At 40.2% G+C, this 13,816-nt stretch overlaps 1 protein-coding gene across 3 annotated transcripts in view; it reads left to right on the top strand.

Moving 5' to 3' along the window:
- The window catches only part of uimc1 (ubiquitin interaction motif containing 1), a 175,728-nt gene extending 167,469 nt beyond the window's left edge, over positions 1–8,259 (top strand). For all 3 annotated transcript variants that reach the window (XR_011948286.1, XM_072511842.1, XM_072511841.1), the window contains one exon: positions 8,015–8,259. The gene's annotated coding sequence lies outside the window, so the exon portion shown is untranslated. The remainder of the gene's footprint in view (positions 1–8,014) is intronic.
- The last annotated feature ends 5,557 nt before the right edge of the window (positions 8,260–13,816 follow it).

Raw genomic sequence — 13,816 nt, 5'->3', positions numbered from 1 at the left:
TCATTTAGCACCTCTCTTATCTCCTTGGACTCCAAGCACAACTTCCCACTATTGTCCTTGACTGGCCCTACTCTTACCCTAGTCATTTGTTTGTTCCTGACATATCTATAGAAAGCTTTAGGGTCATCCTTGATCCTACCTACCAAAGACTTCTCATGTCCCCTCCTGGCTCTTCTTAGCTTTCTCTTTAGGTCCTTCCTAACTAACTTGTAACTCTCGAGCGCCCTAACTGAACCTTCATGTCTCATCTTTACATAAGCCTCCTTCTTCCTCTTGACAAGTGTTTTGACTGCTTTAGTAAACCACGGTTCCCTTGCTCGACCACTTCCTCCCTGCCTGACAGGTACGTACTTATCAAGGACACGCAGTAGCTGTTCCTTGAACAAGCTACACATTTCCATTGTGCCCATCCCCTGCAGTTTTCCTCTCCATCCGATGCATCCTAAGTCTTGCCTCATCGCATCATAATTGCCTTTCCCCCAGATATAACTCTTGCCCTGCGGTATTTACCTATCCCCTTCCATCACTAAAGTAAACATAATCGAATTGTGGTCACAATCACCAAAGTGCTCACCTACCTCCAAATCTAACACCTGTCCTGGTTCATTACCCAGTACTAAATCCAATATGGCCTCGCCTCTCGTTGGCCTATCTACATACTGTGTCAGGAAACTCTCCTGCACACATTGGACAAAAACGGACCCATCTAAAGAACTCGAACTATAGCGTTTCCAGTCACTATTTGGAAAGTTAAAGTCCCCCATAACAACTACCCTGTTGCTTTCGCTCCTATCCAGAATCATTTTTGCAATCCTTTCCTCTACATCTCTGGAACTTTTCAGAGGCCTATAGAAAACCCCTAACAGGGTGACCTCTCCTTTCCTGTTTCTAACCTCAGCCCATAATGCCTCAGTAGACGAGTCCTCATCAAACTTCCTTTCTGCCACCGTAATACTGTCCTTGACTAACAATGCCACCCCTCCCCCTCTTTTACCACATTCCCTGAGCTTACTGAAATATCTAAACCCCGGCATCTAATGTCTAGGGTTTAGGAACCGCCCAACTTAAATACAGGTAAAAAATACAACACTTAACCAGCAACCACTGCGCCCCGCACATGAACAGTCAGCTGTTGGACAGTTGAAAGCACAATGGTATTGAGAATCACACAGAAAACATTGATTTCTCATACCCCGGGCATTTCTGGGGTTCATTTTCCTATTTCCATTCTCCATGTCCCCCCTCCTATTATAGATTTTAAATGGGTTTCTGTCCTCATAGTTTCCGGGTCCCGATCTCCTTCTATTTTCTCATAACCTGTTCGTAGCCGTACGATCCTGTCAGTAGTGTATCTTCCAAAATCTGACTGACCCATTTGTGACATAAGAGCCATAGGAATTGAATGTTTCCCCAGGAACTTCTTTAAGGCCTCTATCATCTGGTCAAATAAGGTATCATTATCCGCAAACTTAACTCCTGTCAAAAACAGAAGCCCATATTGGCACAGTCCAGTAACTTAAATGCCAACACAGATTGTGGAAATTCCAGATGGTATTTGTGCAGCCTTCTGTATCGTCTGCTAAATTCCATTATATAGTCTTCAATAGAGATATCCCCTGTTTTCTGGAATCTTATCGAATTCTGACCAGGCTTCATACGCACTTAACAAGTCATCCTTTTGATAAATCGTATCCATAAAACGTAATAGAGCCTCCAGACCGTCTTCTGAGTCTAACCCTTCCAATTCCAGTATAGAAAACACTTTGCTTCGGATTTTACTCTCACAAGGTAGTGTTTATGGGCCAGGGTTTAGAGAACCCCAAAGTGTATCATGGAATTCACCTGACCCACAACTTTTAATAGATTGTGGTATGGGGAGCATACGGCCCACTCTACAGGTGTGGTACAGCAGAAAATGTATTTTTTAAAAGCAAAACAATATTTATTCTATGAACTCAAGTTAACCTTTTTAAAACATACAGTGAACATCTTAGCCACCATTAATTCAAATACAGCCCCCAAAGAATGCAACACTAAGTAATCCTTTAAGATTTCCTTTTAACATCCATAAGACTTAAAACATCTTTTAGAAACACATCAGGTTAAAGTCACTATTGTTATTAGTTTTAAATCAGCAGGATCGATTTACAGTCTTTAGATTACAGCGAGAGACTCTAATACACCTTCTGGCTGTGACTGCAGCTATCCAGCTCTGAAAACGAAACTAAAACACACCCTGCAGCAAACAACCTAAAACGAAAGTAAAAAGCTGACAGACGGCCCAGCTCCACCCACTCTCTGACATCACTGCAGTAATAAACACTGTTATGGGGAGGCGTTTTCAGAACCCCAAAATGTATCATGGGGTTCAACCAACCTCACCCTTTAATGTTTTTGTTGCTTTTCCCTAGGTGTGGGATTACAATTATGAACACGTGGGTTTTTAAACACAAAACTTTGTTTATTCCACGAACTCAACTTAACATCTTAAATAAACATTGGATCTCTTACATAAGGTTAAAGGTTTCACTATTATAAGTTTAAATCACCCAAATGATCCAGTTCACTGCAAAACACAGACACACACCCAGCTCTTTTCAAAACTGAAACTGCAAAACTAAACTGCAAAATGGCTGACCTGACCTCAGCCCCACCCACTCTCTGACATCACTGTTTTCTTAAAGGTACATTGCTTAAACATCCATGTCTTAAAAGTACTCTCACATGACACCTCCCCCCAAGAAAAATAAATAAACCAACTTCAAGAAGATTTCATTTTTCACTTCTGCACCATCCACGAAGAAATACACACAGTAAATATACATTTTCATTGAAAGAAAACAACACACTCAAACAGGTTTAATAATATAGTCCATTTGGCTTTGCTCTTCTTCCTCCAACCGAAATCCTTCTCGATTGACAGTCTCCTTGAACAAAGTCTCTGCACAATCCATCCATTCCTCTACTCCTCGGCATTTCTCTTCAGAATCAGATACTTTAGTTCAATCTGACCACAGAGCCCCTTGCAATTCTCCAATACAGGAACATTGGTGATCACAGCTTTCAGGCAGTCAAATGCCTGTTGAAAGTCCGCTCTCCATTGAAATTTTTTAGATTTCTTTAGCAAGTCCATCAGTGGAGTAATCACGCCACAAATCCTTTGCACAGCTGTTCGATCAAATCCATTCATGCTCAGAAATCGCATTATTTCCCTTCGTCTTGAGGGTATCGGAAACTCCGCAAGGAAAGTGATTCGGGCTTCTCCAAATTCACTTTCGGCTAGGTTCATCACCAAATCCGCCACCTGAAATCGATCGAAGAACTTCATACGATGTTTTAAATGTTCTTTCCATGTCTGGAAGTTAAAAATAAAAGCAGATTGTCCCACTTTCTCAATGCAATCCTTCAAACGTGGGATAGGATAAAAGTCCGTTCTTGTAACTGCATTCACCTTTCGATAGTTGGGTACCGTCTTGTTTAGGTACCATCACTGTGGATGAGCTCCATTGGCTGCAACCCACTTCAATTATGCCATTCTTCAGCATACTCTCAATTAAGGATTAAGTCTATATAGATGTTGTTTGATAGGAACAGCATTTCCCACATCTACATCATGTATAGCCATTATAGTACTTCCCAATTTATCTCTACAAACTTGCCCTTGTGATATCAATAACTCTTTCAGGTCAGTTCGCTTTTCCTCTGGAAGGTAACTTAACAATTCATCCCAATTTTTTAAGAACATCCTCATTTTCTATTTTAATTTGAGGTATGTCAAATTCACAGTCATCTGGATTTGGTTCGTCACTTTGAGTTAGAATCATTAAAACCTCCTTTTTCTCTCCTTCCCTTTCAAAGTAACTTTTAAACATATTCACATGACATACTCGGTGAGTCTTCCTTCTATCTGGTGTTTTCACCTCACTTAATTTCCTTTCAATCAATACGGTCCACAAAACCTAGCTTTTATAGGCGCCCCTACCACTGGTAAAAACACAAACTTTATCCCCACTGGCAAAACTACGAACTTTGGATTTCTTGTCCGCTACCCGTTTCATCACATTTTATGCAACTTTCAAATGTTGTCCAGCCAATTCAGCTGCTCTATTTAATTGTTGCCTAAAATTTGACATGTAATCCAATAGTGTAATTTCCGATTTCTCACCCACCAATTTTTCCTTAATCAATTTAAGTGGTCCTCTTACCTCATGACCAAAAATTAGTTCAAAAGGACTGAATTTGGTAGACTCATTAGGCGCATCCCTAATTGCAAACAATACGAATGGGATTCCTTTATCCCAATCCTCTGGATAATCTTGACAATATGCCCTCAACATTGTCTTTAATGTCTGATGCCACCTTTCTAACTCTCCCTGCGATTCTGGATGGTACTCAGTTGATTTAAATTGTTTTATTCCGAAGCTATCCATAACTTGTTTGAATAACTTTTGAAGTAAAATTTGTTCCTTGATCCGATTGTATTTCTGTGGGTAGTCCATATCTAGTATAGAATTTAAGTAACTGCTCCACAATCCTTTTAGCTGTAATATTACGCACTGGAATGGCCTCTGGAAACCTCGTAGACACATCCATTACAGTCAAAAGATGTTGATTTCCACTTTTTGTTTTAGGAAGCAGTCCTACGCAATCGATTAGGACCGTTGTAAAAGGTTCCTCAAATGCTGGAATGGGTATTAAGGGCGCTGGTTTTACAACTGCTTGAGGTTTCCCTATCACTTGACATGTGTGACATGATTGACAAAATTTAACTACATCTTTATGTAGTCCAGGCCAATAAAAATGTTTCTGGATTTTAGCTTGAGTTTTCCTTATTCCCAAATGACCTCCCACTGGTACCTCATGTGCAACTCGCAACACCTCCTTTCTATACCCTACCGGCAATACTACTTGATGAACTTCTGCCCACTTTTCATCCGCCTGCATATGTACAGGTCTTCATTTTCTCATCAAGACATCATTTTTACTGTAATAACACTCTGGTATACTCTCAGATTCCTCTTTCGTATATGCTTTCTGATGTATCTGTTTTATTTCTACATCTTTCTGTTGTAACTCCGCCAATTTTCCTGAACTAAAAATATCCACCTCATCCTCCACCTGTTTTTGTTCTTTTTCAACCATCTGATCAAAAATCGTTTCTGATAATTGCACTTCAACTTCATCTTCACTCTTTGATTTCTCCTCTTGTCTTAACCTGTGACTTTGCGACCTTGTTACTACACAATCCAGAAAAATCCCAGTATATTCGTCATCCAACACTTCAGTTGACTGATTTTCCACTGGCTTATCAACCACAGTAGGCATCACTCCCACCTGCGATCCAGCTATGTCATTACTCAAGATAAACTGTATTCCTGGAAAAGATAGTTTATCTATTACTCCTACTACCACTTCACCACTCTTCACTGGACTTTCCAACCTTACCTTATATAAGGGAACGCTACTCCTCTCACCCTGAATTCCACATATCACCACCTTTTCTGGCAACATTCTTCTCAAACGACATACTTCCTCATCTCTTACCATTAAAGATTGATTAGTCCCTGTATCTCTTAAAATTGTGACTTCTTTACCTGCTCTTCCTGATACACATGAATAAACTTTACCCACACGAGTAAATTCTTGACATACATCTGGCACCTTCTTAACAATTACTTCTTGAACAGGCTGTACAATCGTTTGCACTTCTTTCGCTTCCCTTGGGCTTTCCTTTTCCACTCTAACAAACCCCACTGTCTTATTCTATTTTACCACATCAGCCTTCCCAGTGCTTTCCTTCAACCACCAACACTGTGACTTTACATGGCCTAGTTTATTACAGTGAAAACATTTGAAACGTTTCATTTATTTTCCACCCTCCTGGATTTATTTTAAAATCTGAGGTACACTCTCCTTATTATCTCCCATCAGATCACCTTTACCTTCACCACTTGAGTATTTCTCATGTCCCCAGTTTCTATCCCTCACAGGCTGAAACTGGTGAAGGAAACCAACTTTGATTTACGAACTAATTTATAATCATCTGTCATTTCTGCCGCTAATCTCGCAGTTTTAACCCTCTGCTCTTCCACATGAATTCTCACTACATCTTGAATTGAATTTTTAAATTCCTCCAAAAGTATAATTTCTCTGAGAGCTTCATACGTTTGGTCTATTTTCAAAGCCCTTATCCACCTATCAAAATTACTCTGCCTTTCAAACTCCATGTATGTTTGACCAAATTCTTTCCTGAGATTTCTAAACCTTTGTCTGGCTTCAGGCACTAGTTCATATGCACTTAAGATGGATTTTTGCACCTCCTCATACGTCTCAGATACCTCCTCCGGTAGTGATGCAAATACTTCTCGAGCCCTACCTACCAGCTTTGTTTGAATCAGTAACACCCACATGTCCTGTGGCCATTTCATTTGTTTAGCCACCTTCTCAAATCAAATGAAAAAGGCTTAAACCTCCATCTCATCATACCTTGGCAATGCTTGGACATATTTAAATAGATCCCCACCAAGCCTTCGACTTTGACTATCCTCATCACTATCAACCAACTTACGTTTCTCTTTACGTCTGCCAATTTTAACTCACTGTCATGTTTCATGCCCATTTTCTGAAGTTCAAACTCTCTCTCTTTCTCTTTTTCCCTGATCTGTATCTCCCTTTCTCTTTCCTTTTTGTTCTGCTAGGGCTATTCTTTCTGTTTTCCTTTCTTCGCTCTCTTTTTCCTCTCTCTCTCTTTCGTATTCAAGCTGCTTTAATACGTACTCGTGTTCCATTTGTTTAATTTGTAACTGAATTTTTGCCATTCGCAATGAGTCAAACTGTATCGTTGGCAACTTTAAATGCCTAGCCACCGCCATAATTACCTCATCTTTTCGCATTTTGTCAGGTAATGTTAATTGCAATCTTTTTGGCAAATCTAACAGTCTGCTTTTAGTCTCTGTCCGTAAGGTACTGCGTGTGACCGTCTCCACAACCAAAAACATCAGAGCCTCTAAAAGAGCCATTGTTCCCAACACACTCCCTACTTAAACTCAAATACCACACCTGAAAAGCACCCACAATATGTTCACCCCTCACTGTCTTTAAGTTAACTAAGCCAATCCAATAGATAGACTTTTATCCCGGACGAGCCCCCAATTCTTTTATGGGCCAGGGTTTAGAGAACCCCAAAGTATGTCATGGAGTTCACCTGACTCACAACTTTTAAAGATTGTGGTACAGCAGAAATGGAAAAATATTTTTTAAAGCAAAACAATGTTTATTCTATGAACTCAAGTTAACCTTTTTAAAACATACAGTGAACATCTTAGCAACCATTAATTCAAATACAACCCCCAAATAATATAACACTAAGTAATCGTTTAAGCTTTCCTTTGAACGTCCATAAGACTTAAAACACCTTTTACCAGAAGTACATTGGTTAAAGACACTACAGTTATTAGTATTGGCACTTCCTGCCCCAAAACTGGTCCTAATGCCCCGAGAACCTGAGGTCTTCTCTCCTGCATCATGCTTCAAGTCGCACATTTTACAAACATACAAACAAGTAGCAGGAGTAGGCCATTCAGCCCCTCGAGCCGCATCCTGCCTATCCCTGTTAATCAAGAAACTATCTAACTCTGCCTTAAAAATATTTAAAGACTCTGCTTCCACTGCCTTTTGTGGAAGAGAGTTCCAGAGACTCACGACCCTCTGAGAAAAAAAGTTCTCGTCTCCATCTTAAATGAGCGACCCCTTACTTTTAAACTGTGACTTGTTCAAGATTTTCCACAAGAGGAAACATTCTCTCCACATCCACACTCGCAAAAACCATCAGGATCTTCTATGCTTCAATCAAGTTGCCTCTTACTCATCTAAACTCCAGTGGGCGGATGGGGGTGGACACAGTCATCGTGTTGGGGTGAGAGGAGCGGGGAAAGGTGCTGCCATGTCTTGTTCTGGTTGTGACCAATTACTAAGGATTAACAATGTTTATATTTGTCACATTCATGTTCCACAGGTAATGAGAGATGAGCAACTGTGTGTATCTTCTACACTTGTCTCCAATCCAAGGGCTTTAACATGGCTGATGGATCCTGTTTCCTCAATCACCACAGCGCAGAAACATGCACTACTCAATCTTCACCACACCAAGGGACCCTGTCTCCTGGATCACCATAACCGTGAGACCCTCACAGTGCAATCTTCACAAGCTGAGGCAAAGTTCCATGTGTAAATCTTTCATTAAAAATCCCTTGCAATGGATCTTCATGACTATTTTTCTTTACAGAATTATGGGGGACTTAACATTAGTTCCTCATTTGGTTCCAGAATACTGTCTGGCTGGGTCTGTGTGTAGGACACAATCTGGTTGGGTCTGTGTATTGTTGTTGTGTGCTGTTACAATCTGTGCGGGGGAAATGGAAAATCCAAATAACCAAATTTATGGAACAACACAAATGAAAAAATTGCAACGGGATTCCACTTTTTGTAGCTTTTACTTTATTGTGGGTATTTTCAAATATTTACAAAAACAGAAAGATTCATGGGCCGAATGGCCTCCTGTAAATTCTATAATTCTATGAAACAAACAACAATGTAATAAGATATCTAACATAGATATCAGATAAGATATACACATTCCCTCATTTCCCCCCCCCCCCCCCCAAAACACACTTTTTTATCCAGTATAAACTTCCACCCCCATTCCCTTAACAAAGAAAAATTAGAGAAAACAAGACCCCCTTCCGCTGACGTATTAGTATGTTATGTTTTAAAGAAGTCAAAGAACAGCTTCTACCTCATCGGGAACCCCTCTTCCACAGAACTTACGGGTATGATTCGCCAGGGTCCCAGAGTAATGGAGAGAGTGGGCACCCCTGCTTCGTCCCACGCTGCAACACAAAGTACTCAGAGCTGACTAGATTAGCTAGGACGCTTGCCTTCAGTGTCTTATACAATAATTTGACCCAGTCCACAAACCTGAACCACTCTACTCCCTGGTGCCAGGGTCCTGGATGTCTCTGAGCGGTGTAGCCATCTGGGATGGCCACTTACAAAGGGAAGTATGGCCACTTGCAAAGAATCACGGGAAATATAGCCAATGCAGGATCCAGACGAACTCAGAGGTTAAGTGTACATTGGCCACTAGATAACCAGACACTATCGAAACCCCCCAGCCGATTTGCATTCTAATGGTATCAGATACAGACTCATCGGCTCCAATCCCTTCACCCAGGAAGCCCAAATAGCCACGGTCAATGACCGCTCAGGCTAAAGCACCCATCAAGGCACCCGCCCCTTTATTGGCTAAAATCGAAGGCTGTATTCGAAACCTGCAGAATTATTGGGTCCAAAGCTAAGGGCCGCCCAAGAGTTTTTCTCCAAGAGTTGAGAATTTTGAGTAATTTCCCAGTTGGTTTCATAGCGGCTTGCATCAAAATTAACTATTTTTTGCACAACATTCATTTTGGAACCAAAGTGATTATCTCGGGGAGTTACGCATTTTCAGTAATGTGCAGGTTGGTTTCAGAGCGGCTTGCATCAAAATTAACTTTTTTTGCAAAAAATTCATTTTGGAAAAAAGTGATTTTCTCGGCGAGTTAAGCATTTTGAGTAATGTGCAGGTTGGTTTCGCTCCCCAATGAAAACATACCCTCCCCAGTGAGAGGCATTCACTCCCCAGTGAGAAACATTCGCTCCCCAGTGAAACATTCGCTCCCCAATGAGAAATATTTGCTCCCCAATGAGAAACATACGCTCCCCAGAGAAACATTCACTCCCCAGTAAGAAACATTCACTCCCCAGTGAGAGAAATACCCTCCGCAGTGAGAAACATTCCCTCCCCACTGAGAAACATTCCCTCCGCAGTGAGAAACATTCACTCCCCAATGGGAAACATTCTCTCCCTAATGAAAAACATTCACTCCCCAATGAGAAACATTCACTCCCCAGTGAGAAACATTCAGAACTCAATGAGAAACATTCACTCCCTAGTGAGAAACATTCACTCCCCAGTGAGAAACTTTCACTCCCCAGCGAGAAACTTTCACTCCCGAGTGAGAAACATTCACTCCCGAGTGAGAACCATTCACTCCCCAATGAGAAATATTCACTCCCCAATGAGAAACATTCGATCCCCACTGACAAACATCCACTGATAAACTTTCACTCCCGAGCGAGAAACATTCACTCCCGAGCGAGAAACATTCACTCCCGAGTGAGAAACAATCCCTCCCCAGTGAGAAACATTCACTCCCCAGTGAGAAACATTCACTCCCCAGTGAGAAACATTCACTCCCCAGTGAGAAACATTCACTCATCAATGTAAAACATTCACTCCCAAATGAGAAACATTCACTCCCCAGTGAGAAACATTCAGTACTCAATGAGAAACATTCACTCCCCAGTGAGATACATTAACTCCCAGTGAGAAACATTCTCTCCTCTGAGAATGCTGAACCCTCCGAGATAATCACTTTGGTTCCAAAATGAATGTTGTGCAAAAAATAGATAATTTTGATGCAAGCCGCTCTGAAACCAACTGGCAAATTACTCAAAATGCTTAATTCGCCGAGAAAATCACATTGGTTCCAAAATGAATGTTGTGCAAAAAATAGTTAATTTTGATGCAAGCCGCTCTGAAACTAACTGGCAAATTACTCAAAATGCTCAACTCGCCGAGAAAATCACTTTTTTTCCAAAATGTATGTTCGGGAAAAAATATTTAATTTTGATGCAAGCCGCTCTGAAACCAACCGGCACATTAATCAAAATGCGTAACTCCCCGAGATAGTCACATTAGTTCCAAAATGAATGTTGTGCAAAAAATAGATAATTTTGATGCAAGCCGCTCTGAAACCAACTGGCAAATTACTCAAAATGCTTAAATCGCCGAGGAAATCACTTTTTTCCAAAATGAATATTCGGCAAAAAATAGTTGATTTTGATGCAAGCCGCTCTGAAACCAACCTCCACATTACTCAAAATGCTTGACTCGCTGAGAAAATCACTTTGGTTCCAAATTGAATGTTCGTGAAAAAATATTTAATTTTGATGCAAGCCGCTCTGAAACCAACCCGCACATTAATCAAAATGCGTAACTCCCCGAGATAGTCACATTAGTTCCAAAATGAATGTTGTGCAAAAAATAGATAATTTTGATGCAAGCCGCTCTGAATCCAACTGGCAAATTACTCAAAATGCTTAACTCGCCGAGGAAATCACTTTATTCCGAAATGACTGTTCGGTAAAAAATAGTTAATTTTGATGCAAGCCGCTCTGAAACCAACCTGCACATTACTCAAAATGCTTAACTCGCCGAGAAAATCACTTTGGTTCCAAAATGAATGTTCGGCAAAAAATATTTAATTTTGATGCAAGCCGCTCTGACACCAACCTGCACCTTACTCAAAATACGTAACTCCCCGAGATAATCACATTGGTTCCAAAATGAATGTTGCGCAAAAAATAGTTAATTTTGATGCAAGCCGCTCTGAAACCAACTGGCAAATTACTCAAAATGCTTAACTCGCCGAGGAAATCACTTTTTTCCAAAATGAATGTTGGGGAAAAAATAGTTAATTTTGATGCAAGCCGCTCTGAAACCAAATGGCAAATTACTCAAAATGTTAACTGGCCGAGAAATCACTTTTTTTCCAGAATGAATGTTCGGCAAAAAATAGTTAATTTTGATGCAAGCCGCTCTGAAACGAACCTGCACATTACTCAAAATGCTTGACTGGCCGAGAAAATCACTTTGATTCCAAAATGAATGTTCGGCAAAAAATAGTTAATTTTGATGCAAGCCGCTCTGAAACGAACCTGCACATTACTCAAAATGCTTGACTGGCCGAGAAAATCACTTTGGTTCCAAAATGAATGTTCGCAAAAAATATTTAATTTTGATGCAAGCCGCTCTGAAACCAAGCGGCACATTACTCAAAATACGGAACTCGCCGAGAAAATCACTTTGGTTCCAAAATGAGTGTTCGGCAAAAAATATTTCATTTTGATGCAAGCCGCTCTGAAACCAACCTGCACATTACTCAAAATGCTTGACTCGCCGAGATAATCAATTTGGTTCCAAAATGAATGTTCGGCAAAAAATAGTTAATTTTAATGCAAGCCGCTCTGAAACCAACTGGCAAATTACTCAAAATGCTTAACTCGCCGAGGAAATCACTTTTTTCCAAAATGAATGTTCGGCAAAAAATAGTTAATTTTAATGCAAGCCGCACTGAAACCGACTGCCAAATTACTCAAAATGCTCAACTCGCCGAGAAAATCACTTTTTCTCGAGAATGAATGTACGGCAAAAAATAGTTAATTTTGATGCAAGCCTCTCTGAAACCAACCTGTACATTACTTAAAATGCTTAACTCGCCGAGATAATCACTTTGGTTCCAAAATGAATGTTGGGCAAAAAATATTTAATTTTGATGCAACCCGCTCTGAAACCAAACGGCACAATACTCAAAATGCGTAACTCCCCGAGATAATTACATTGGTTCCAAAATGAATGTTGCGCAGAAAATAGTTAATTTTAATGCAAGCCGCTCTGAAACCAACCTGCACATTACACAAAATGCTTAACTCGCCGAGAAAATCACTTTCGTTCCAAAATGAATGTTCGGCAAAAGATATTTAATTTTGATGCAAGCCGCTCTGAAACCAACCTGCACCTTACTCAAAATACGTAACTCGCCGAGAAAATCACTTTGGTTCTAAAATGAATGTTCGGCAAAAAATAGTTAATTTTGATGCAAGCCGCTCTGAAACCAACCTGCACCTTACTCAAAATACGCAACTCGCCGAGAAAATCACTTTGGTTCTAAAATGAATGTTCGGCAAAAAATAGTTAATTTTGATGCAAGCCGCTCTGAAACCAACCTGCACATTACTCAAAATGCTTAACTCGTCGAGGAAATCACTTTTTTCCAAAATGAATGTTCGGCAAAAAATAGTTAATTTTGATGCAAGCCGCTCTGAAACCAAATGGCAAATTACTCAAAATGTGAACTTGCCGAGAAATCACTTTTTTTCCAGAATGAATGTTCGGCAAAAAATAGTTAATTTTGATGCAAGCCGCTCTGAAACGAACCTGCACATTACTCAAAATGCTTGACTGGCCGAGAAAATCACTTTGATTCCAAAATGAATGTTCGGCAAAAAATAGTTAATTTTGATGCAAGCCGCTCTGAAACCAACCTGCACATTACTCAAAATGCTTAACTCGTCGAGGAAATCACTTTTTTCCAAAATGAATGTTCGGCAAAAAATAGTTAATTTTGATGCAAGCCGCTCTGAAACCAAATGGCAAATTACTCAAAATGTGAACTTGCCGAGAAATCACTTTTTTTCCAGAATGAATGTTCGGCAAAAAATAGTTAATTTTGATGCAAGCCGCTCTGAAACGAACCTGCACATTACTCAAAATGCTTGACTGGCCGAGAAAATCACTTTGATTCCAAAATGAATGTTCGGCAAAAAATAGTTAATTTTGATGCAAGCCGCTCTGAAACGAACCTGCACATTACTCAAAATGCTTGACAGGCCGAGAAAATCACTTTGGTTCCTAAATGAATGTTCGCAAAAAATATTTAATTTTGATGCAAGCCGCTCTGAAACCAAGCGGCACATTACTCAAAATACGGAACTCGCCGAGAAAATCACTTTGGTTCCAAAATGAGTGTTCGGCAAAAAATATTTCATTTTGATGCAAGCCGCTCTGAAACCAACCTGCACATTACTCAAAATGCTTGACTCGCCGAGATAATCAATTTGGTTCCAAAATGAATGTTCGGCAAAAAATAGTTAATTT

Source organism: Scyliorhinus torazame, chromosome 7 (genome assembly GCF_047496885.1).
Source record: "Scyliorhinus torazame isolate Kashiwa2021f chromosome 7, sScyTor2.1, whole genome shotgun sequence".
NCBI classification, from domain to species: domain Eukaryota; kingdom Metazoa; phylum Chordata; class Chondrichthyes; order Carcharhiniformes; family Scyliorhinidae; genus Scyliorhinus; species Scyliorhinus torazame.
The sequence above is the reverse complement of the archived record's forward strand: the minus strand, read 5'-3'. Positions and strand labels throughout refer to the sequence as shown.